General features: G+C 42.0%; 1 protein-coding gene across 5 annotated transcripts in view; it reads left to right on the top strand.

Annotated features, from left to right (window-relative positions):
- The first annotated feature begins 338 nt into the window (after nt 1–338).
- Nucleotides 339–26,118, top strand: part of MARCHF8 (membrane associated ring-CH-type finger 8) — a 367,138-nt gene continuing 341,358 nt past the window's right edge. The window contains exon 1 of one of the 5 annotated variants that reach the window (XM_073596520.1): nt 339–513. The gene's annotated coding sequence lies outside the window, so the exon portion shown is untranslated. The remainder of the gene's footprint in view (nt 514–26,118) is intronic. The other 4 variants (XM_073596522.1, XM_073596521.1, XM_073596525.1 and 1 more) reach the window with 4 other exon arrangements.

The following is a 26,118-nucleotide window of genomic DNA, read 5'->3' as shown; positions in this document are numbered from 1 at the left end:
TATTTTATTATTTTATATCTGCATTCAAACCAGTTTTTTTCCCCACAAAATGCAGTGGTTTCCAGCAGTCCTACATTCATATTTATGCATGCATCCTATCTGTATAGTCTTTATATTCCATGTATCCTATCCTATGGGCCACCACAACCAGGACACTACACTCCCCTCTGTAATCATTGTCTCTACACAGCTGAAAGAGCCGCTCCACGACCCCCTCTACTGGTCACCTCTGCGTACCATCAACGAGAAAACCAGGCTGTGCAATTAGACACGCAGCTGAAAAGAAAAGCTACTCTCTGATTGGCAGCTGCGCCCAATATGGGCGTGGTGCGGAAGGATTGGCTGGTGGATGTCAATAGACGGTGGTGGCTCCGCCCTTCACTTCCCTATAGCAGCAGCTGATCAGTGGTTGCTGCCAGGACTTGTGTGTGTTGTCATTGCGATCATCGGGGGACAGCGCCGCTCCCCGGGACCACGGAGTACATCACAGAGAGAGATTACCTTCATATACAGGTCAGAGACAACTCCGGAACTACAACTCCCAGCATGACGGGCTAGTCACAATGTATATAACCTTATCAGGGGAAGGGCAGCATGGAAGTTCTGTACAGTGCAAGTGACAGAGTAATACTGTGTGCAGAGGGGGGCTGAGTGCTGTCACCTGTACAGGAATGGGAGTATGGAGTGCTGTCACCTGTACAGGAATGGGAGTATGGAGTGCTGTCACCTGTACAGGAATGGCAGTATGGAGTGCTGTCATCCTGTACAGGAATGGCAGTATGGAGTGCTGTCATCCTGTACAGGAATGGCAGTATGGAGTGCTGTCATCCTGTACAGGAATGGCAGTATGGAGTGCTGTCATCCTGTACAGGAATGGCAGTATGGAGTGCTGTCATCCTGTACAGGAATGGCAGTATGGAGTGCTGTCATCCTGTACAGGAATGGCAGTATGGAGTGCTGTCAACCTGTACAGGAATGGCAGTATGGAGTGCTGTCAACCTGTACAGGAATGGCAGTATGGAGTGCTGTCAACCTGTACAGGAATGGCAGTATGGAGTGCTGTCATCCTGTACAGGAATGGCAGTATGGAGTGCTGTCATCCTGTACAGGAATGGCAGTATGGAGTGCTGTCATCCTGTACAGGAATGGCAGTATGGAGTGCTGTCAACCTGTACAGGAATGGCAGTATGGAGTGCTGTCAACCTGTACAGGAATGGCAGTATGGAGTGCTGTCAACCTGTACAGGAATGGCAGTATGGAGTGCTGTCAACCTGTACAGGAATGGCAGTATGGAGTGCTGTCAACCTGTACAGGAATGGCAGTATGGAGTGCTGTCAACCTGTACAGGAATGGCAGTATGGAGTGCTGTCATCCTGTACAGGAATGGCAGTATGGAGTGCTGTCATCCTGTACAGGAATGGCAGTATGGAGTGCTGTCATCCTGTACAGGAATGGCAGTATGGAGTGCTGTCATCCTGTACAGGAATGGCAGTATGGAGTGCTGTCATCCTGTACAGGAATGGCAATATGGAGTGCTGTCATCCTGTACAGGAATGGTAGGTAATACAGAGTGCTGTTATTTGTACCGATATGGTAATATGGGGTGTTGTCATCTGTAAAGGTATTGTAAGCTGATGGCTGCATTAACGTGCCAGTTTTGCTCAGCCGGCTTCCAGCTGTAAAGTGAGTAATCCAGCAGCTGTATACCCGCCGATCCCCTTCATGGTGCGGGCAGCGCAATCCCTTCCCCCTGTGTGGTTCCCAGGGTCTCCCGCTCTTACTGGGAGCACATTGGAGGGCTTCAAGGTGGATAAAAAAACCTTCAGGGTGTAGCGCCTCCCTCAGCCCCCCTAATACCTAAGCCAGATCTTGATCCAGCCAGCAATGTGCACAACACCTGGGGCTCTTCTGGGTCTCTCTCCTGATTGGCTGAGATGCAGGAGCCATTGGCTATCAATCACAGCAAGAGTGGTGGGGGCGGGGCTGAACCATGCTCTGTGTGTCTTATGGATTCGGGAGCTATGCTATGGCTTGCACTTGGCAAGGGGGAGGGGCCCGAGAGCGCCAGTGGGGGACCTGAGAAGAGAAGGATAGGGGCTACTCTGTGCAAAATCACTGCACAGAGCAGGTAAGTAGAACATGTTTGTGTGTTTTTTTTTTTTTTTTTTTTTTTTTTTTTTTTGTCTTTTATAATCACTTTGAGGCTGGGTTCACACATATGCGAATTGGATGTGGCTTACACTGCATCCAATTTGCAGAACATTTGGAAATCTTTTTTTCACATATGTGTGTTCCATCCGCAGTCCACATTGCACAAAAAATGTGTGCGTTTTTTTTAGGCAGTGTGGTGTGAATTGCAGGCACATAATATTCAATGGGAACGCATCTGATTCAGGAATTCTCTCCCCCCTCACTACACCCCCCCCATCAGCTGATCTGCAGCTACAATGGAGAGGAACCGCTGGATGAATCATTTTTATCTTCGCAGGGAAACTGGAGCTGCAATTCGCACCGCACATGTGTGAATCAAGCCTAAATCGTGTTTTTAATTTGTGGTGCTCAGATGCGGTGTAGTTCCACTTTAAGTTAAGAAAAAAAAAAAAATTATCCAAAAAGGCAGATTTTTACCTGTGTATTAAAAAAAGTTCTCTAGAGCAGAAGTGGTGAAGCTGGTTATATGCCATAGATTTTGGTATGAACATTCATGCAAATTCTTTCAAGTGTTCATGTGAAAATCCTATGGCATACAGCCAGGTTAAGGTACTTCCTTTTATCTCTTCCTTATTAACCCACTCCTAAGTCTACTAGCACAGGCTCGGCAAGCTTTCCTGGCACATCTGTGGTGGCACTTGGCCCTGGGGATTGGCCGCTCAAGCACAGCATTGTGGGAAGCAGGGGTTTTTGCGTGCCTCATTTTTACAGGGGCTTTGGCGGCATATCCTGGCAGTGTCGGGGCTCTGGAGGTGGCATAAATGGCAAAGGATCGATGTGTTCCAGGATGTAATGCCTGGCAACTCTTTACCTACTGCCCCTGAGCGCACCACTTCATGAGAATGGCGACCCAAAGTGATCCATGGAACCGCTCATAACATACACACTACTTGGTTCTGCTTGAAAAATGGAGCAATCCGTAGATTTCGATCTGCATTGCTATTCTGAAAACATGAGCACATTGTGTGTATGCTGAGATCTGCCCTCCTCAGTAAGAAACATTGGCATGGAGCTGATAACAAAGTATCTACATACAGCAGTGTTTCTATTATTCCCTACTTTATTACCAGCTACTTGTACTGGTTTGTGCACTTCTCTGTATATGTACAATTTGCTCATTACTTTTTATGGGGCTTCTGGGAGTGCCTTTCATTTTTGGAATATTGCAGCTGCCCCATTGGGGGCTCAAACACGAGCGGCCAGGGATTGTAAAACCAGGCGATTGAGCTGCACTTTTTCCCACCCCCTACCTGCCTGATGACGGAGATGTAGCCGCTCAGGGCTGTACACATACTACTGATGCATTGCGGATGGGCAGCATTTGCAGGGTTAAATTGGAGCACAGATTGCCCTTCAGGGGGGCACCACACATGTGAACGAGCCCTTACAGTCTTAACCTATTTGTATTTTAATCTCCGCTTCGTTGTGTTTTCCATTCTAAAAACTGTATGGTTGAATTCCTAAAGTGTTGCTAAATCCACATTATAAAAAAATGCTCAATAAATGGTATATGACATGCTGTTGTTCATACTCACTCAGTCACTATGAGATTCCTTTTCTGTATTCTACAAAAAACCTGGTTGATCCTGCTGTTCTCTATCTCTGTCCTCAGTTCAGCTAGGGATTTTGCAGCTGTGGTGGCAACTCTGCACATGCTCAGTTTCCAGTAAGTTTCTATGCTGAGAATTTCCTCCCTATCACATCTCAGCACCATGTGACTATAGAGTCGCACGTGTGGGTGTATACACAGTGGTACATGACAGCCCACTCCCTCCCTCCTCCCCCATACCCACTAACCAGCTACACACAATGAGAGTAGAAAAGTTCATGTATATTGGTGGAGGCTTCACCTCACCCTTCTAAGACAGACTGGAGGGGCGTGTTATTTCCACAAAATGTATAAAGATTCTGTCTCAAATATATATTTGTATTACAATTTAAAACTGTTTTATTGATATCATTTTTTTTTTTCTTTTTACTCCTGTATTCCAAAGGCTTTTTTTTTTTTTTCCTTTGTTTTTTTTTGTTTTTTTGTTTTTTTAACATGTGACCAGCAGCACAGGACTAGAAGCTCCTCCTGCTTATGTTTCCCTGCAGACAGGCTGGGAAAGATCTGGGTCATGGGACAGCTATATATCCATTAGGAAAAGGGGACTTGCATGTTTTGTTTTTATTAAAATAATTTCAGCGCCATCATCCACATACAGAAAGAGAAGGGACAATGTAAATTAAACTGTGTGTTTAGTATCACCTTTTTAAAGCAGAGTTCCGCCGAAAAAAAAAAAAATAAAATTCAGCAGCTACAATTACTGCAGCTAAAAAAGGATATTATGATCATTTAAAAAAAAAAAAAATCTTTATACCAGAGTCACCCCTTCACCTTCCTATATTTTATCAAGTCTCCGCTACTTCTATTACATCACCTCAAAATATATAAATATATATATTTATCATATAAATTTTTTTTTTTTTTTTTTTTTTGAGAAGTGTTGCTTCCATCAGTTTCAAAGTTCCTTTTTTTTGTTTTCTTAAAATGGTATTTTCTCAGTTTAAACATTTTGATATGTTTTCTATTTTCTTTTGTGATTAAAATGGGTTTATGAGATTTGTAAATCATTGGGTTCTGTGTGTTTTTATGTAGATTTTACAGTGTCCCAACTGTTTTGGAATTGGGGTTCTACTTTGAATGAGAAGCCACTTGACTTCTGGTCTGTCACACACATTCACATGAGCAGCAAAGCTGGGTATACAGCGGGTTGAACAAAAAAAACCCCGCAAATTCCTGCATCAACACAACAATGTGAGTGTGGGAATCTCCCCGCTGCCCTATTGTATTCTGACAGCAGGGGCCCCCCAATCAGAGTACACAGATCAACACTGCAGCCATTGGTTGCATGCGTTGTTTGAATGCTGGTTTTCCAGCAGGACTGCTCGACAGAAGCCATTCTAATGACCAGGAAGTGATTGACTCGTAATGCAAATGAGCACCTAGGCCTAATCTAAGGGCGCCTTCTCATAGACCCCTACAATCCCACCCATTGAGAACTATAGTTCCCTTTGCGTTATGGGAAATGTAGTTTGTAACAGCAGCGCCACCCAGCGTGTAATAGTGATCCTCCTTATTGTGCCCAGGCATAGCTATGTTTTATGAATGTAAAAGATAATGTCACAGATTATAAGGAGGTATCTTTTAAATGAACTTGGGAGTTAAAATAATTAGTATATTAACAATAGCAGATAACAGAAATCAAGATAGATCTGTGGAAGCTTCTGTTGCAGACTTTTCTTGAAGGTCCATTATCCAGGACTGTCATCCTTGTCCGTCCTTGTCCTTCCTTTATAACCGCTATGATGTATGTGTTTGTGCTGCCAGAGGGGGTGTCACTAAGCTCATGGTCTTGAAGCAGACACCTTTAAAAAAAAAAAAAAAAAAAGGATGAGCAGCTCCATATATCTATCCTGGCATGCTCCTTCAAAATTGCTCAGGGAACACCACAGCCTACCAGCTAAGTGTCTCATTCCATCCTGCCGTTTATCTTGTCCTGCTTTCTTTCTATCTCTATCAAGAAGAGTTAAAACCTCAGTTAGGTTTTTATTGTTGTGTACCTGTAAGAAACCTTTAGAATTCATTCACACTTGTGTGATTCCCATTGCGACTTTACAGTGCGACTCTATGCAAATGTGATGCGACTTTGGACGAGTGCAACTTTGGCTTTGACCAGTGTGATTGCTTTTGCTCTACAAAGACATACACAAGTCACATGTATATCATGTAAGTCCGACTTTCATGCTACTTTTGAGGGTTTACACTGAAGTCCAATGAAAGTCGGACCGAAGTAGTGCAGGAACTACTTTTAAAGTTACTGTGACTAAGTCACACAGATATTAATGAAACTCATTGGGAAACATGGGGTGGGCCTTGTCATGCAACCTTGGGGTCCAAAGTCGCATGACAAGTCGCACAAGTGTGAATGGGGCCTTACCTTCACTTTCTATCTTATTGATGTGATTACATTGCCAATAATCGGGGTATTTCTGTGACAGGGAACATGGGTATTTGTGATCAGCAGCGGCCAGGAGGCCTGTACAAATCAATGACAGGCTGACAAGCATTGCAGCATTCTGCGTCTGCATGTAATCGTACATCGAGTTGTTAAATGAGGTTAGTGACAGTTAAGCGGCCCTGGTTGCAAGCTGTCTGCATTAGGTGCTATTCATCTGTCCATAACTGTATGTAACCACTCAATATGCGGACAGTAGCAATGCTTGTCAGTTTGATTTGGATAGCCTTTTGGCTGTGGCTGATCGCAAAAAACCTTTGATCCCTGCAGCAGAAATATGCTGATTATTGGCCGTGTGTCTGAAGCCTTAATCTCTCAATTGAGGACACAGATTAAAAAAATGTTTGGTTTTTTTTTTGCCGTTTGTGTAGGAGAGATTTCCACTTATTGTGGCTTTTTTTTTTTTTTTTGTCAATATTTCATGTTTAGTCTTAATCACATTAGTTGTCTAATGATTTTTCCATAACAAATTATACTAACGTTATGGTCAAAAGTTAATTATATTATCGAATAATTTGTAGCTTTAAATAGCACACATCTAGTATCGGCTTCCTGCGTGCTCTTATCACCATATGTATATATTTAGTAACACTGATTTTGCACGAAAGATGAAAAAGTGTATTACTCTTCGGTGAATAATTAAAGAATATCATTGCAGAAAGAAACGCATGCATAAGACGTATCTCCCTACATAGGAACAGTCCACTTGAAATTCGGATGCGTTATTGTTAAGAGGAACCAAATGTTTGCGTTGTGCATGCTGTCTATTCAGATTCCTGTGGCCACAATGGAGAATCATTTCACTTCCTTTGTAAACTCCCCCATTCGTTCGGTACGTGGCATCCTCTTTTTTTTTTTTTTTTTTTTCCCAGGCAGGAGGCCAGAATCAATATAGTTCTCACTTGTGATAAATATTTCCTGTTATGTTATAACTGGTTTTCATTTCCATCATAATCTTCTGTGTTGGGAGACTAAACTTTGATGTTGTGATTCCTAATGCTTCTCTGGAGCTTCTCATCAGCTTGTAGAAGCTTAAAGTGGAACTCCAATATTTGTCCATCCTATCCTTTTTTTCTATTAAAGAAAAATGCCCCAGATCTACTTAGTCTCCAGCTCTGTCCCCACCTTTCTTCTCGTCCCAGTGCTGCTGGTCCTCCAGACAGAACGACAGTCGGCGCCATTTTGCTGATTTCTTGAGAGCCCATCTGGTCATTAAGAAGACTGTACTTCTGGACTGAACAGCACATCATTATGTGAGCACTGCTCATTCCTGAAGCAAGGGCTACCTCCCCTAATTCCTGCATGAGCTGCAGAGTCTTACACGAACAGCTGGAGTTCCACTTTAACACTACACGTCTTGGCTGCATCATTCTGTACACAGCCCACTAGCCACACCAGCTTCCTCACCAAAGCCTGGCTACAGTGACTGACAGTCTTGTACCTACAGTCTTCAGATTGTATCAGAGCAAGTCTTTTTTTCAGTCTTTATACTCTGGAGGAACCCTTGAAACATTTTTTACGTCTCGGGGAACCGCTGCTGAAAAGTCTTATATATGCAGCTTGGGGTACATTCGTGCGATCATTAAATTGCAGAAAGTTTTAAAGTAGACAGTAAAGAATGTGGTGTACACACAGCAGATCATTTTAACACCCTCCTGCTCTACACAAAAATATTTTCAGCAATAAACATAAAAATGAAACAACTAGTAATAATGGAAAGAAAGTGGTGACCAGTAGAGAAATGCCTGCTTGTATTGGTGGTCCGTTGGAGAAATGCCCTCTTGTATTGGTGGTCCGTTTGGGAAATGCCCTCTTGTATTGGTGGTCGGTTGGAGAAATGCCCTCTTGTATTGGTGGTCCATTTGGGAAATGCCCTCTTGCATTGGTGGTCGGTTAGAGAAATTCCCTCTTGTATTGGTGGTCGGTTGGGGAAATTCCCTCTTGTATTGGTGGTCGGTTGGGGAAATGCCTTACTTGCATTGGTGGTCGGTTGGGGAAATGCCTTACTTGCATTGGTGGTCGGTTGGGGAAATGCTTCCTCAAATTGGGGATCAGTGGCAAAGTGCACCCACGCATTGGTGGTCATTGTAGTACTCTCTCATATTGCTGTTCAGTGGAAAAGTGTAGAAGGTACATTGGATGTATGCCAATATTTTGTCCCTAGGAGTGTAGTGTAGATGGAAGATTGGTCTGTGCAAGGCCTAAGGAACTCCTAGTACCCTTTGTGAGAACTCAAATTGAGACCGGCTGGTCTAAAGAGCCAGGAGCTGACCCCCCAAAAAAACATAAATCTGAGCAATGGTAAACCATAAATTAGCATCATCCTGGATAGCAGATGTGTGCATCTTTTAGAATGGCTGGTCACATAGACAAACGCTCGGGTAGGTAAAATTGTAAACCTATATGCATTTGAACTATATATAAGCTGTTTTCCTGGAGCTCCACTTTAAATTCCTGTTTGGCTCAGTACAAAAACAGAAAAGCTTTGCTTTGGCCCTCTTCATCCCCTTATCAGTAGACTTAACCCTAGTGTCTCATAGGGTTTTCCTTGGCCAAATGGTCTACTTTGGCTCATCTGTTGCTAATTGGCAATGGCATTAAAATCTGTGCAGATGGCAGATGGCTTATGTTCCTAAATAGAATCTTCCATATCAAAGTCATAGCCGTTTCAGTATGGAGGAAAAAAAATGCTTTGTTCTTAGAGTGTACAAGGATGAAGGTTTTTGATTTGACTTGTTCTTGCTATTTTGAGTTACTATATGCTGTTCTATTTTTCAGAGTTATATATTTATTACATTCAGCATTCTTTGAAAGTTCACTGCTCATGGTTAACTGCATTGCAATAAAAAGCCCTGCTCCACAAATTCTCTGCTCAAGAAACATTCCAGCCCAACCCTGTGTCTGACGCCTTGCATGCACGCTGCTTACTCCATTTATCCCTATGGCTGCCCTGTATTCATGGTGGCCCCAGCCATCAAGAGGAGTACAAACCAAGCCATAGGAATGAATTGCCTAGGAGGAGCATATTTTTTGTGTAGCTCAGGATGTAGCTATACAGTGTAGCGCAGGATTGGCAATGATTATATTCCCATTGCATGCAGCCAGTGACCTCACCTGCGCATGTGCTCTGAAGGTCCGGCATACTGGACCTTCAGAGCTCTGTGCCACTGGAAAGAAGAATGGGGGAAGATGGAAGCCTTGTCAGCAGTGACAGAGAGCTGCTAGAGGGCTTCATTCTAAGGTAAGCATTTCATAATGTGCTAGTACTAGCACATTATGCCATTGCCTTTGCAGGGGATTTTTTTTTTTGCCACCTGCAGTTTACTACCACTTTAATAGAAGAGGGGACACCACAGTGTGATAAACATGGCCCTATCCCAGCTTTTTTGGAATTGGGGTTGTACTTTTCCAGCTTTTTGTTGCCCTCTCCTATCTTTTTTGAGCCTTGTTGCATTTGATAAGTATTCTATTTTCTATTGTGAATAAAATATGGCTTTGAGATTTGTGAATCATTGCATTCTGTTTTTTATGTGGATTTTACACAGCGTCCCAACTTTTTTGGAACTGGGGTTGTAGTTTGTGATGAATCTTGAGTCTGTGATGCCATTCCGTTTTCTTAATTCTTTTTTTAAATGGGGGTGTGGGGATATAGCAATATTCCTGCCATCCAACACACACTGCAGCTGTGCTTAAATTAAAATGGCCACTGAACTTTAAAGCCCAACGTCTGGAAACTTTAAAGCGGAGTTCCACCAAAAAAAAAAGAAAAAGTCAGCAGCTACAAATACTGCAGCTGCTGACTTTTAAAATAAGGACACTTACCTGTCAGGGGTGCCCACGATGTCCTCACCCAAAACCAACCCGTCCCTCAGCTCCGGGTGGAGGCGCCGGCCTTGCTAATAATGGAATAAGGAACAGCCTGGTTCCCTACTGCGCGTTCTGCTCCCCCCCCACGAAAGGTGCCAAATGTGACACTGGAGGGGGAGGGGAGGAATCCGGACAGCGGAAGTCCCCGTCCCCCTTCTTCCCTTTGGACTGACGATCTCTTGGCATCATCCCGTCCAATACAGAGCAATAGACCCTGCATTAGTCTTGATGATGCCAGGACCTTAAACCACTGGAGCATGAGGGAGAAGATGCTGCAGGGACTGGTCTAGCAGCACGGAGGAGTAGAGGATCCGGGAAGTAAATCTTTTCTTTGCCTTAAATAAGTAATTAGCCCTTGCATTGCAGGCATAGCCTCAATGTAAGGTATCATTTTAAGGTTTCCCAGAGTTGGGTTTTAATATGGGTTACTTGTAAGACACTACAGCCAGAATTCTAAGAGTCATTCGTAGTATAGTGCCCATGATTTGTATCCTTCTTTTTCTATTTCTGACATCCCCAATCGCATTAAAAGCTCCAGGTAGGTTTGAGTCTGATTAGTGGCTATAAGAAATCTCTTAGTTAGTTCTGTCATCTTTACATGAGACGTTCTGTAATCGGCAATCAATCCTGTATTGTGAACAGCTACATCACCAACAGGGGTTCTCAGATCGCTAGTTTGCCAACAAAAGGGATTGAGGAGGACTGGTGCAGTGATGCAAAGCTTGTGTGAAAAGCTAACTACTGAGCAGGTAGGCTGTGCCCCTTTTTGTGCTTTTCACAGTTTACTTTTAAACCTTGACTGGACTATACTTTAAAAGGTAGCTTCCACTTGTCAATTATATTTTCTCTCTTTCCCCTCGGTGTAATCCATATAGTAGAATACTTGCCTTTAGCCCCCCTTTGGGGGAGATTTTTACTGTCCAGCCCTGCACTGCAGTGACTGCACAATCCTAACTATGTCCTTTAGATCATTTTTGACTGTTCTTGTTGGTGGAGTAGATGATGTCAAAGTTTTTAGTATCGCTTACGAGCAGCTAAAAGGCATAACACAGCCCACTTGGGGATGTAAGAGTTTCAAGGTGTTTCCGATATGTCAGATTTTTCTTGCCAAATATGCAAGTTTTTGGGAATCTGTACCAATGTAATTCCAAAAATGTATGTCAGTATTTTGTCCCAAAATATTGAGATTTTCGAACAGTCCCAAAACCAGTGTAGTAAAGTTGGACGGAATGAACAACACCAGGAATAAGTGGAGATGGACAGATACATTTTATATATTAGGAATGGGATAAACGTGTGCATAAGTTTCAACTGTGTTTCTCTCCAGTTTTCGCTAATGATTAGACATCTAGTTTTGAGATATCCAAAAAAAAAAATCTTGGTGGGGTAACTCTTCATCCGTAGAATTCTTTTGCCAGCTTTTTAGAGTATTTCTCTGTCTATGTGAAAAATGAAAGTTAAAGGGTGAGTGAATATAATTCTGATCTAGTATAAGAGTGACACTCTATTGCTCAGTCAATCAATGATTGTTGAAAATAGTTTTTCTTGGGGTTGAAACCCCTTTTTAAGATAGTTTACTAGACTTTTTTATAGAAAATCTTAGAAACTCGTGGTGGGGAGGCAGATGAAATTCCTGAGATAATTTATCAAAAGATTTTAATTAGAGTAGAGTTTGACTTAAAGATAGAATATGCCATATGAAGACCATTGGAGCTCCAGATTGCGACTTGCTCACAACTCACATTGGTGAGTAACATGTGATTGCCTTGTAGAGGTAAGTATTTAGAGATATTTACATATTGTGTAATCCCGGTCACTACAAGAGGTGAACCTTCAGTATTTACAGTGTTATTTTGATTTTCGCACGGAGGTACTTCTGTTTATTTCCTCTTGTATGGATTTTCCCTCTTTCTGTGCATTGAAAGAGAAGTACAGTAAAACCTTGGTTTGAGAGTAACTAACTTGGTTTGAGAGCCTTTTGCAAGGCAAGCAAAATGTATAATAAATTTTGACTTGATATACAAGTAGCGTCATGTCACAACTGAGTAGAAAAGAGAAGAGAGGTGCCTCTAAGTGTAGCAATATGGTTACATTTAATGAAGGTACAACATTTAGCAACACATTGCTACACTTAGAGGCGCCCCTGTTCTCTTTAATACTCTGTAGCTCCTGTTGGATTTTGCTTCTAATCCCCTTGTAGAGGCTGCCATTTGTGGACAGACTATAAACTGAAAGACCTATGAATAAATGGTTGTGGAACAAATCATTTGCGTTTCCATTATTTCTTATGGGAAAATGTTTCCATTATTTCTTTCCATTTTCCATTATTTCTTATGGGGAAGCTTTGGCTGTACTTCTCCTTTTTAATACATTTGGAGCTGCCTCAGAAGGTGTTCCCAATTTACCATCTCACCTGGAGGTTAGTCTTTTTGTCCCCCCCCCTTTTTTTTGGGGGGGGGGGGTTCTATGTACTTTCTAAAATTCATCACAGACCTGAGATTTATCAGACCCATTTCCTGCTGCCTCGGTCTCCAGTGTACCGCACCATATTGGAAGCCAACATGAAGCTGGGTGCCTCTAAGGTGCACAGAAGCTGCTCTGGGCTATAGAGATGAATGGCAAAGTTGTCTACACACACAAAATATATGTTTTAATGTCTGGTGTGACATTTTGTCTAATAATCCCAACATTGTATAAATTGGTTGTAAGGCAGAGTTATTAATATATCATGAATGCCAAGTGCCCCTTTAGTTTAACCACCACACACAACCTTGTGCAGTTTGTTAAATTTAATTTCTGACACTTGTTTCCAGCATTAGCTAAAACGTTGATCATTAGATAAGCTTGCCTTGTGAAGGATGATGTTAGCGGTGAGGGTAACACCATCAGTTGGGGAATTAGCGCTTTGCTGGCAGAAGGAATATAGTCAACACTCTCTGCCAAAAGTCTAGTCCTGTGATAATTTACACTTTAAGCCAATTGGAATAAACAAGTTTGTGTTACTATGACAACGGTGTTCACAAGAACATTATTTCTGTTAAAAAAAAAAAAAATGGAATACCAGGGGTTTATAAAGTAATTAGTATAGGTCAGTCCTAGAAGAATGAAATGTATATTGTGGCTTTCAGGAGCCAGATCTCTTTTTTTTTTTTTTTTTTTTTTTTTTTCCCATTTTCGTACCTGCGCTCAAAGAGTGACTACCGAGATTCGGTTGCCTGATACAAGACAAACCCTTTCTCTTTCTTCATATGTTATAAATGACCTTTTCCTCTAGGCCTGCTTCACATTGATGCGATTTCAGATGCGACTTGGGTCTGCCTGAATCGTTTGATAATGGAAATAACATTGCTTCCAATGGTGCCTGTTTACATCAATTCAGCACAGCCGCAATGCAATTTGGAAAAGGGGTCCACTTTGGTACGATTTTTGGCCTTCTAGAATTTAGGAACCACATCTAAAACGCAATCAAAGTCACGCTACTTAATTGCAATGCAAGTCGTATGTCAAAATCACATTGCAATTGTGTGAACCGAGCCTTAGTGGTTGTAAAGTCAGAAGGTTTTTTTTATCTTTAAGCATTTTATGCATTAAGATAAAGCCTTCTATGTGCAGCAGCAGCCCCCCCCCCACCCCCTCCTAATACTTAACTGAGCCCCCATCGATCCAGCGATGTCTAGGACTCTCCCTCCTGATTGGCTGAGACACAGCAGCGGCGTCATTGGCTCCTTCTGCTGTCAACCAAAGTTAGTTAGCCAATGAGGAGAGAGGGGGCGAGGCCAGACTGCGGCTCCGTGTCTGAATGGATACAAGGAGCTTCGGCTTGGGCGCCCCCATAGCGAGCTGCTTGCTGTGGGGGCACTCAACAGGAGGGAGGGGCCAGGAACACCGAAGAGAGACCCGAGAAGAGGAAGATATGTGCTGCTCTGTGCAAAACCATTACAGAGAGCAGGTATGCATAACATGTTTGTAAAGTCTCTGTTATTTTTATAGAAAAAAAAAAAAAAAAATCACTTTAAACTATATGTGCTAGCACTGGCAATTCAGAATCCTACGGTAGTGGCTCATATGATCTATGAGGACAGGGAGACCATGGGGGAGATTTACTAAAACTGGTGCAGCTGTGCATAGTAACCAATCTGCTTCTAACTTCAAGTTGTTCAATTAAGCTTTTGCACTAAAACTTAAAAGCTGATTGGTTACTATGCACAGCTGCAGCAGTTTTAGTTAATCTCCCCCATCATTTCTAGTCCCTAGGCATTGAGTCATATGACCAATTGTTTTAGGCTCCCAGGTCAGCATTTTATCAAAGATTGGTATTTCAAAAGGGTATCTCTGAATTTAAAGTGGAGCTTACAGTAAGGCCCCTTTCACACTGGGGCGGTTTGCAGGCGCTATTGCACTAAAAATAGTGCCTGCAAACCTTCCTAAAACTGCCGCTGCTGTGTCTCCAGTGTGAAAGCCGCTGGTAGGAGGGAAAAAAAAAACTCCTGCAAACAGCATCTTTGGAACGGTGTATACACCGCTCCTGTCCATTGAAATCAATGGGGCAGCGTGGCTATAGCGCCGCGGTAGCGGCGCTTTGCAGGCGGTTTTAACCCTTTTTCGGCCGCTAGCGGGGCTAATAGCGGCGCTTTACCGCCAACGCACCTCCCGCCCCAGTGTGAAAGGGGCCTTAGAATGAAAGGTCTGCTTAATACATTAGGGCCTTCTCTCAGTCACAATAAGCAGATTTACAGTAAAAAAAAAGCGCTCTAAAGGATTATTAAATATATTTACCTTTCCCCTGCCTTCCACTTGGGGCGCCTAGGCAATGGTGATGGGATTCACCATCTGGCAATATCTTGGGGAATGCTGAGCATCCGAAATCTAGAGATCCTGCAATGTGCCGCAGCATCTTCTAATGAGATTTCAGGCACTTCTCATTCCTCGGGAAGGCTAGGTAGTTAAATATACGTTCCAATTTTTTTTTTTTTCTGTACAGGTTTTGTATAGAACTGTATGGCCCCTTTCAAACAGGTGGAAAGGATCGGATGTTGACTGGGGTAAACGGACACATGTGTCCGTTTGACATCCACCGCTCAATAGAGGGCAATGGATGGTCTGATTGGGTCCACCTGAAAAACTGACAGACGGACCCGATCAGACCATCTATTGCCCTCTATTAAGCAGCGGATGTCAACGGACATATGTGTCCCCCGTTTACCCCTGCCGTCATCCGATCCTATCCGCTTAAAACAGATGGATGGGGATCCATTTTCCATTTGTTGATCGGATGGCAGTCGGATGTAAACCAGACAGGCAGTCTGCTTTACTTGTGACTTCCCATAAAGGAAAGCGGGCTGTGTCTGTGTCCACTCGGACTGCGGAGCGGACATGGTCCTGTCATCCACCTGCTCAGTGGGGATCAGTGGATGATCCCCCATTGAGCAGGTGGATTCGCTGGCGGAATCTTCCTGTGTGAAAGGGCTCTATAGCTGCTTTGACGGGGTGGATGAGATGATATGTAGGGTAAACTGCAAGGCATTCTTTAGGGCAGTGGGCTGTAACGAGGGATGGAGTCTGTTATTTTACTTTTAGGCCTGCTTTCATGTTATTAGGAGAAAACGGCCAGTATGCCAATAGCGGATCCAAATGGTAAAATGTACTGAAGTCCCATATCAGCAAAACAAACCGCACTTGCATTGCCATTTCAGGGCCACAGCGGCCCTTTTGTGCCAAGCAGAGTCACTGTCTCTTTCAGCTTGATAAAGAGGGCTGCCCTGCCCCTGAAACATCTGCTTATTTGTTCTGCTAAATTAGTAAATTTTTGCTTTTTGTAGTTTTTAGTGCTCCAAAACTAACTTGTTAATTTTCCTTGATAAAATACAATCTCTTTCCTATTTAACGCTGGAAAAAAGTCAATTTTTTTTTTTTTTTCTTCTGCCATGCTGTAAAATCACCAGCCAGATGACTACCCAGACAGTGAAGGATTGGATGAGCAAATGTTTAAATCAAGTAGTTCTGTGGCATGAAACTATCTATTTCTTACTTCAGGTTAACTTCTTTCTTGTATTATAATTCTATTTTTTTCTTTCATTTGCATTTTAATCAAGGTGAACGTTGAGGAGACAACCGAGCCAAATTTATTATCTTAAAACTTGGCCTTGTTTGTGAATACGCAGAATGTTCAAATGCTCTTCCAGTTTTTTATGTGAGATTTTATAGCATTTGCGTCAGCATCTTTTCTGTGTAAATTGTTTAGTTCTCTATCATAACATCTTATTTATACAGTTCATTGGCTTCTGCCATCACTGAAAGTCACATTGATGTTTTGGTACTCAACTTCAATTACTTCACTTACTTTTAAGGTATGCCAGTTCAAAGTAATTTAAAGATGAACATCGGGCAGCGAAATGTACTACACTGCCAAAGGATTTGTAATCCTGTTCAGTCAGTCTTGTGATTTACTCACCCTGACAGTGTCAAGGCACATCTGCAAATTGTGGGCTCTAACTCTAAACAATGTGAGCTCTCAACTTGCGGCATGTACAGTATACACCGATCAGCCATAACTTTGTCTGCTGACAAGTTAAATGAATAACATTGATTATCTCATTACAATGGCATCTGAAAGTGGGTGGGATATATTAGGCAGTAACATGTTGTCCCTGAGGTTGATGTGTTGAAAGCAGAAAAAATGGACATCAGTTTATTGTGTATGAGGCTGCATAGCTGCAGACCAGTCAGGGTGCCAATGCTAACCTGTGCCTACAATGGGTACATCAGCATCAGAACTGGACCATGGAGCAATGGAAGAAGGTGGCCTGGTCTGATGAATCACGTTTTTCTTTTTACGTCATTTATTTTTTTTTCATCATATGGATGGTGTGGTGTATGTACGTCGCTTACCTGGTTCAGGGATGGCACCAGGATGCAGTATGGGAAGAAGGCAAGCTGGCAGAGGAAATGTGATGCTTTGGGCAGTGTTCTGCTGGGAAAACCTTGAATCCTGCCATTCATGTGGATGTTACTTGACACGTACCACCTATTGAAACATTGTAGCTGACCAAGTATACCCCTTCATGGAAACAGTATTCCCTGATAGCAGTGGCCTCTTTCAGCAGGATAATGCACCCTGCCACACTGCAAAACTGGTTCAAGAATGGTTGGAGGAACACAACAATGGGTTGAGGTGTTGCCTTGGCTTCCAAATTCTCCAGATTTCAATCCAATTGGGCATCTGTGGAATGCACTGGAAAAGTCCAATCCATGGAAGCCCACCTCGCAATTTACAGGACTTAAAGGATCTGTTACTGATGGCTTGGTGCCAGATACCACAGTATACCTTCAGAGTAGAGCTGCGCGATTAATTGTTAAGGATCGAAATTGCGATCTTTTCCTCGTCCCGATCTTCAAAACAGCATGTCACGATTCTTTCGTGCAACGAGTGCAGAGAGTTCTCACAGCTGTGGAAAAAAAATCCAGGCAGCCTGCCAACAACATGCAAATAAGTAGAAACAAAGTATCTTTTCATTCTTTCATCAAAGGAAAGAACTCCTCCTGCGTGTAAATGAGGGAGGTTTAACCATTTAAAGACCAAACCTTTTCTGACATTTGTTGCTTACAAGTAAAAATCATTATTTTCTGCTAGAAAATTACTTGGAACATCTAAACATGATATAAATTAGCAGGGACCATAGAGAATAAAATGGTGGTTGTTGCAATATTTTATGTCACTTTGTATTTGAGCAGCGGTCTTTCAAACACAATTTAAAAAAAAAAAAAAAAAAAATTCACTTTAATGAATTAAAAAAAAAAAAAAAAAAAAAAAAAACAAAACCGTAAGTTAGGTCAATTTTTTTTGTATATTGTGAATGATGTTACACCGCGAGAATCGTGAGAAAATCGTCATCTTTATTCAAAGCAAAAAAATATGATTCTCATTTTAGCCTAAATCGTGCAGCTCTACTTCAGAGGTCTAGTAGGTGGGTGGTCATAAAGTGATGGCTGATCAGTGTAAAGCAATTAATATATTGAGAGCAAGCTTACCTGGAGGCAGTCACACTCAAAAGTAAATATGTACCAGAAGCCCAGATATGCTGAAGGCAGTTGAAGACTACCAGTGGTCTACTGCTTTTGTTGACAGTCTAGAAGGTTCATCTACCTCCATCTCCTGGAAATCTAAAATATAGGCACTATTGTGTGGCCAGGTCCTTATAGTGTTCCGCAAGTACTTATGTAAACCAGTTCAGACAATTTTATTTCTGGAATCCTTTATTGAACAAATAACTACAATCACATACTGTACTGTAGGCTGCCCTAGCCATTCCTTTTTTGTTTTGGGTAACTCTTGAGATTTGATTGTGAAACAGATGTGGTTGAGGGAATCGCGGAACTGAAGATTTGTTCTTTCTTTATGTTTTTGCCTTAGGCCTTTTCATGACATGTCATAGTCCTTCTTCCTTGTAAGCATGTGAAAACCTCAACTCTTTCTACACCTTGTCTCCAAAGCTAATGTTTTATGCACATAGTGATGCTGGGTATTTTGGTAGCAAATAAAAAAAAAACTCCAGTTCGTTTAAAATGAGGAGCTGTTGAAATGTCCAAATAAAACCTAGTTTAGGTGTTAATTTTTGACCTCTTAAAATGTTTGCTTGCATCCTCCTAATGCTTTACACTGACAGCAAACGTATGCATATCCAAGTACTGATCCCTTTCATCTTTGGGGGAAGCTGCTCCTCCTTTCTTCCCTCGTTTTTATATGCCCTCATGACTCATTTGTGTTTTGTAAATTGGAGCTTCACCTATTAAACTCATATAAAAAAAAAAAATTACAGCAAAGTAGATAGGGATAGCCTGGAAAATATGTAACGGTGTCAGGAGCTCCATCTGCTGGCTAAAAATTTTCCTTAACTTTTTTGCACTTAAAATTCCCAGTGCCTTCGGGCTTGTACAATTATTCTATAGGTGTTTTGTAGTAGGAAGTGGAGATTTATTGCTAGTCTAGTTTTGTCATATTGACCCTGCAATAATAGCCTGTTCATGAACTGAATTCATTGTTGTATAGATGCCCAAACCAAAATTTTAATAAACTTAATAACTTTACGACTAATTTGCCCAGCCAAATATTTTTTGGTAACTTGCTGCAGTTATAGTAATGTGCTTGTTGCCACCATTCTTAATAAAAGCTTCAAACTTTTGATGGGCTTCACTATGGGAGCTTTTCTTTCCAAATTTTCCTCAAGTCACCGATTTGGAGTCCACTGCTGACGTACCGACTGCTGTTCTCTGCTGGATGATCCGTTTTTTTTTATGCTTTGACCATTATAATCGATGGTCTTGCTTATCCGATAAGAGGCGTAGGTCAAGAGGGTGCTTCTGGGGGCGAATCCCCTTTGCTGGTTCACATTGCCCTTTTGTGGATGGACTGAATTATTCACTTTTGGAATGTTCACCATTGTGGACTGTCACCATCTATTTGGTCAATAATTCACATGTTTTGGTCATTTGCACATTAACACTTTATTTTCCTTGGATTTGTGTATGTTATGTTATAGTTTTATTTATATATTCTCCGCAGTGGGGATGGAAAGTATTCAGACTCCCTTAAAATTTTCACTCTTTGTTATATTGCAGCCATTTGCTAAAATAATTTAAGTTCATTTTTTTTTTTTCCTCATTAATGTACACACAGCACCCTATATTGACAGAAAAACACAGAATTGTTGACATTTTTGCAGATTTATTAAAAAAAGAAAAACTGAAATATCACATGGTCCTAAGTATACAGACCCTTTGCTGTGACACTCATATATTAAACTCAGGTGCTGTCCATTTCTTCTGATCATCCTTGAGATGGTTCTACACCTTCATTTGAGTCCAGCTGTGTTTGATTATACTGATTGGACTTGATTAGGAAAGCCACACACCTGTCTATATAAGACCTTTCAACTCACAGTGCATGTCAGAGCAAATTAGAATCAAGAGATCAGAGACAGAATTGTGGCAAGGCACAGATCTGGCCAAGTTTACAAAAAAAAATTCTGCTGCACTAAAGGTTCCTAAGAGCACAGTGGCCTCCATAATCCTTAAATGGAAGATCTTTGGGACAACCAGAACCCTTCCTAGAGCTGGCCGTCCGGCCAAACTGAGCTATCGGGTGAGAAGAGCCTTGGTGAGAGAGGTAAAGAAGAACCCAAAGATCACTGTGGCTGAGCTCCAGAAATGCAGTCGGGAGATGGGAGAAAGTTGTAGAAAGTCAACCATCACTGCAGCCCTCCACCAGTCGGGGCTTTATGGCAGAGTGGCCCGACGGAAGCCTTTCCTCAGTGCAAGACACATGAAAGCCCTCATGGAGTTTTCTAAAAAAAACACCTGAAGGACGCCAAGATGGTGAGAAATAAGATTCTTTGATCTGATGAGACCAAGATAGACCTTTTTGGCCTTAATTCTAAGCGGTATGTGTGGAGAAAACCAGGCACTGCTCATCACCTGTCCAATACAGTCCCAACAGTGAAGCATGGTGAGGTTTTTTTTCAGCTGTAGGGACAGGACGACTGGTTGCAATCGAGGTAAAGATGAATGTGGCCAAGTACAGGGATATCCTGGACACAAACTTTCTCCAGAGTGCTCAGGACCTCAGACTGGGCCCAAGGTTTACCTTCCAACAAGACAATGACCCTAAGCACACAGCTAAAAAAAACGAAGGAGTGGCTTCACAACAACTCTGTGACTGTTCTTGAATGGCCCAGCCAGAGCCCTGACAAACCCAATTGAGCATCTCTGGAGAGACCTAAAATGGCTGTCCACCAACATTTACCATCCAACCTGACAATGTGAAACAAATTATAAGCAGCGTTAAAACAAATTTGTGTGTGTGTGTGTGTGTGTGTGTGTGTGTGTGTTTCACATTGTCTAGTAACTGGTATCATAGTTAAAGGTGAAGTACAGCCAAAGCAGGCTGAAGTCTGCTCTCTGGTGACGTCAGTCGGTCCAGGCTTGGCGTCATCACGACCATGGTGTCTGGATCTGCCCAGATCCCTGGACCGACACCCGGCTCAGCCTCTCAGCTAGCCGCTGAGAGGCTGAGCCGGCCGCTCCTACCCCCTCCACAGCTCAGCGCTCCAGTGAGCAAGGAGGGGGCAGAGCAGAAAGCTGTGACTGACAGTCACCAGCTCTCTGCTTTGGGGAGCTGTGAGAACCGAGCGATCTACGGTGTTCGATCGCTCGGCTCTCTGTGTTAGAGGTGCTGAGGGACAGGTGCAGCATCAGACCAATGCTGCATCCGCCTAGGGAAGTATGAATCTGAAAAAAAAACTGCTTAGGGTTTCTTTATTGCATACTGTGAAATGGACTTTTTTTTTTTTTTTCTCTTTTAATACATTAATTGTATCAATTACAATATAAAGCAGGACACACCGACCTCTTCAGAATGCAGTGGATTTGTTATGATGATCTTATGATCAGGAATCAGTCTGATTTTGATAGGCGAAGACCCAGAGCTGTCACCGACAGCGGTGTCAGAACTGTGAGCTCTACCAGCAACAGTTTCTATGGAAACTGTGTTACAACTAAAAGTTGGTTGAAAATGCTAGTAAATTGGCCAGCATTTCTAGCATAATATCCTATGCTAGTCTCCTGATTGAATATATTTCAAGAACCTTTTTTTTTCTGTCGGTAACAATAACTAAGATTATCCCTAAGGCCCCTTTCACACTTGTATGACCTGTCCTGCGACTTGGGACTGCAAAGCTGCATGACAAGTCGTTCTCCATGATTTCCAATGACAACCATTCATATTAGTATGATTTTAAGTCGTGCCGACTTCAAAGTAGTCCCTGCACTACTTTGGTCCGACTTTGATGCGAGTTGAGGTCCAGAGACCTCCCTGAAATCACGTAAAAGTCGCGGCTGCAAAATTGCAGTAAAATTGTGTGACTTTGAAGTCGTGGTAGTGTGAAAGGGGCCTAAGACTGCATTTACAGTTGAGCTGAGCGTCTTGTCGTGTTTTTTTATAGGATTATTATTATTTTTTTTTTTGTGGGTGTTTTTTGGTTGTGCTTTTTGTTTTTTTAATTTTAGGTTTGTATTTATTTTTAGCCAACAGAAAGCTACTTACTTTATTAGGGGGGAGGGGGGGACATCAGTTGCACTTGCAACTTATATCTCATGTACGTTATTGAGGTACAGGCTTCAAGTGACACTACGCTCAGGTGGGCACAGGTACAAATGAAAACCATGGGATTTTGGAGCTTCGGGCCTTACAAGCTGAACTGCAGGAAAACAATGTGCATAGCTTGATTTTATATAGAAAATGCTTTACCAACCAAAGTATTTGTAACAACCACAGCGTATTTTGAGTCTGCCTGAAAAAAACCCGTATTATTAGGACAATGCGAGTCCAGAGTGCAGAACTAGAGCTAGAAGCTTTTCCAATTCAGTCTAGAGAGACATTGTTTGCATTGTTTAATTGCAGCTAGCTCTGTTCTGGACAGGCAATGAAAAAGCATTATGAGTGCCCATAGAGATTAGAGAGAAGCCTGCTAAAATGATTTTGACAAGCTCATTCAACTGATGGATAAAGGTTTTCTTATGAACATCCATGTGGAATTTCAGTGACCTACACATAACGGCTGTCCAGGTTGGATGAATGCCAGCTCATGTGAAAGCGTGTGCCCCGCATTGGCTTTTTTTGGTAGAGGAGAATTTGAAAATCTGAGGGGATTTTTTTGTTTTCTTGTTTTTTAAATCCTATCAATAACTTTGACCCCGTTCACACCGGTGCAAATTGTCGCACCATTTGACAGTTCCAAATCGCATGACAGGTCACACCCCATTGCCGGCTTGGAACCATTTATATCAGAGCGACTCATGTTGCAACAATTAAAAAAAGGGCCCTTTACTATTGTGTACCTATTTATTTTTTGTAGTGCACCTACATTAAAACATCAATAAGCGTGTACGCAAGTCAAATTCTAGACTGGTCACATGTAAAATGGGCGAACATCGATTGCGCGTACGTAGCTCCCCCCAATGCGTTTTGTCATAAGTGACATCATCATCGGGTACGCCCACATGCTAAAGAAACACTATATATACACTTATTGAGAGAGATGAGGAAGCGTTCTCACTGGGTGAGTGGCATAGCCCACTTCACTGTTTGTCAGAGCCAACATCAATCGCCCTTAATAATAATGAATGGAGGGGACTCATTAAACAGCACCATCTTGTGGACAATGCTGAAAACATGAACGGTTTGTAAACAAGCTAAAACTAGATGAATAGATAAACGTGTGGATGCGATTCCTCATCATCCCAAATAACGCATTACATTAACCAGTGATCAGAACCAACTGCACAAACTGGTAAATCCTTTTAAATGGGCGATTCCCCAGAATGTACCAAATGCATTTCAGAAGGAGTTATGCGTTTTTAAGTGCTTATTTCGTTGATAAATTTGCATCCAAATGCTCAGTACATTTATTCAAAATGGTAAAACCTTAAAATGTTGAATAAAATATATGGAAATATAATGTATATACATATGTGAAGGGGAAGAGCAACGGGGTTGGACAGTGGAGGAGACATCAACTATTATTAATGAAATAATTGATGTCCCACTCCACATTCGGACCCTGGGGTACATGGCACCCCAATTTATAAATCCAGCTGGTTTCAGCTCAACATGTCCCTCCTACCATTACTACCTCACCAATGGGGGACATATTTCTCCTAGGGCAATGAATGCAGTTCCCTTAGGGCTCTTGGTGTGTTTTAGAGCGTAATGTTTAGAGACATTATGTTTATCAAATCCCTTCCGTATATTAGCTATGTGCTCCCCCAATCTAACATGTAGCATACAGGCAGTGCGACCCACATATTCTAAACCACAAGGACCTCTGAGGTGGTAGACCACACACTTGATCATGCGAAAGGTGGGCCTATATAAGGTGGGCCTATATAAGATTTTTTTTATCTGCTATAGAAGAAGCCTTTAGAATCTACTCTAATAAATTGCAGGTAATGGTACAAAAAAGGTATTTTTTTTCCTTTCCATAAACCATTTATTCCCTAGCAAATTTGGCTACTTCAGTAAGATTACCTAGCACAGCCGCTTCCCTCCCTGTACATCCTAGCCCTCTCCTCATCTGAGAATGTGTCTGATTACTCTCTTTGCTGGCCTTGCTCCTCTGCCTCTCCTTTCACATAATCTGTTATGTAGCTGCTGGGGGTTGATGTAATATTATTGAATATCACTTAAAGCCGTTGTAAAGTCTTGTGGTTTTTCACCTTAATGCTAAGCATTAGGGTGAAAAAACTTCTGTGCTGCAGCTGCCCCTCAGAGCCCCACATTTTCTTACCTGAACCTGATCTTTCCAGCAATGAGCACGAGCCCAGCAGCTCTAGCTGCTGTCTCGGGTCCTCATTGGATAGATTGATGGTAGAAGGAGCCATTGGCTCCCGCTGCTGTCAATCAAATCCAGTGAGATGGGTGTGGGGCCTAATCCTGCTGTCTGTGACCATGAACTCCGCAGCAGGACTCGGGAGCGCGCCCACACGGGTGCCCCCATGGAATGCGGCTCTTTGGGAGCACTCGAAGAGGCGGAGCCAGGAGCGCCATCGGGGGACCCCAGAAAAGGAGGATCGGGGCCGCTCTGTGCAAAACTCTTGCACAGAGCATGTAAGTACGACATGTTTGTTATTTACAAAAACAAACCTTTACAATAACTTTTTAAGTGACCGCAGCAATCTCAGGGCAGTTTGGAAGTTTACTTATGGGAGGTTTCCTTTTTTGATTAAGTCACGGCAGAAGTAACTAAACACTTCACGGTGGAGCTTAATGACGTCATTGCGCCACCCGGAAGTACCTGCTGAACTACACGATTGGTGATGCTGTTGTCTTATATTCAAAGTGGGCATGTACCTTATGGTTATATGAAGGTTTTTAAGGTGGTGCACCACTGGATTTCAGTGCACACGCTAGGTAAGTGCATCTTACTGTATTTTTAATAAATTTGCCATTTGTTTTTAAAACACTATGTATAGTTCTTATCACTTTTGAGTGGAGTGGATGGTGGTTTCTCCTTGGTCCAAGAACACCTTATTGTTGCAATAAGAGTAAAATCAAGTAAATTTAAATTTTTAAAGAGCAACTGTCATCTCTGTCCTGCAGCGGCTCCTCCTTTGACCCGTTGTTGACTCACCAAAAGTCCCATTCACTTTAATGGGACGACTGGTGAGGCGGCAGTGACACAACAAGTTGAGGGACGTGGTGGCAGCAGGTAAGTGGATGCCCGCTAACAGGCGTTGCCATGATGGATCTGAAATGACAGGTGCTCTTTAAATGTAAGGACTCATTCTTGCTGAATTAGAATCTTTAATATTTGCAAACAAAATGAAGGTTTCCTATTTAGAATAATAAGCTGTCAGGTTAGTAAAACAGCGATCTCAGAACCTATTCAATCATACAGTTTGTAGTGTACATAGATTTGCAAAACAATGGGATAAAGGAATATTCCTGAACTTTATTTTATCTCATGGTTACTGTGAAATTGTGTGAATGCATCAATACAGTGCATGTTATCTCAGTTTGCAGAACTTGGATTTATTGAATAAGTTAAGCAAAAATGTAAATATTGCAGAATATACAGCCTCATGCTACATAACCAAGCTGGATTTCTTGCTGAATAAACAAAATTTATTAATGTATCTTAAATAGAAAACTATCTTTAGATAGATTTCTACTCCAAAAGCATTTTAAAATAAATTTTAATAAAAAATCAGTTTTTTTTTTTTTTTTTTTTTTTTTTTATCAAAATAAAAAAACAACATTGATTTTTTTTTTTTTTTATCCACCCTGGATCTGAGGAAGACTAACTAGACACCTTAAAGGTGAAAGCGTATTATGACCTATAGTCGCTAATAGGTCGACATATTAAGGTGAATGGGGATTGTAAATGGTGGTGGAATTCACAGAATGTTTTACACTGCAAAGAGTGTG

The sequence above is a fragment of the Aquarana catesbeiana genome, linkage group LG08 (assembly GCF_042186555.1).
Source record: "Aquarana catesbeiana isolate 2022-GZ linkage group LG08, ASM4218655v1, whole genome shotgun sequence".
NCBI lineage: Eukaryota > Metazoa > Chordata > Amphibia > Anura > Ranidae > Aquarana > Aquarana catesbeiana.
Note: the sequence above shows the minus strand (reverse complement) of the source record. Positions and strands in the feature narration are given on the sequence as shown.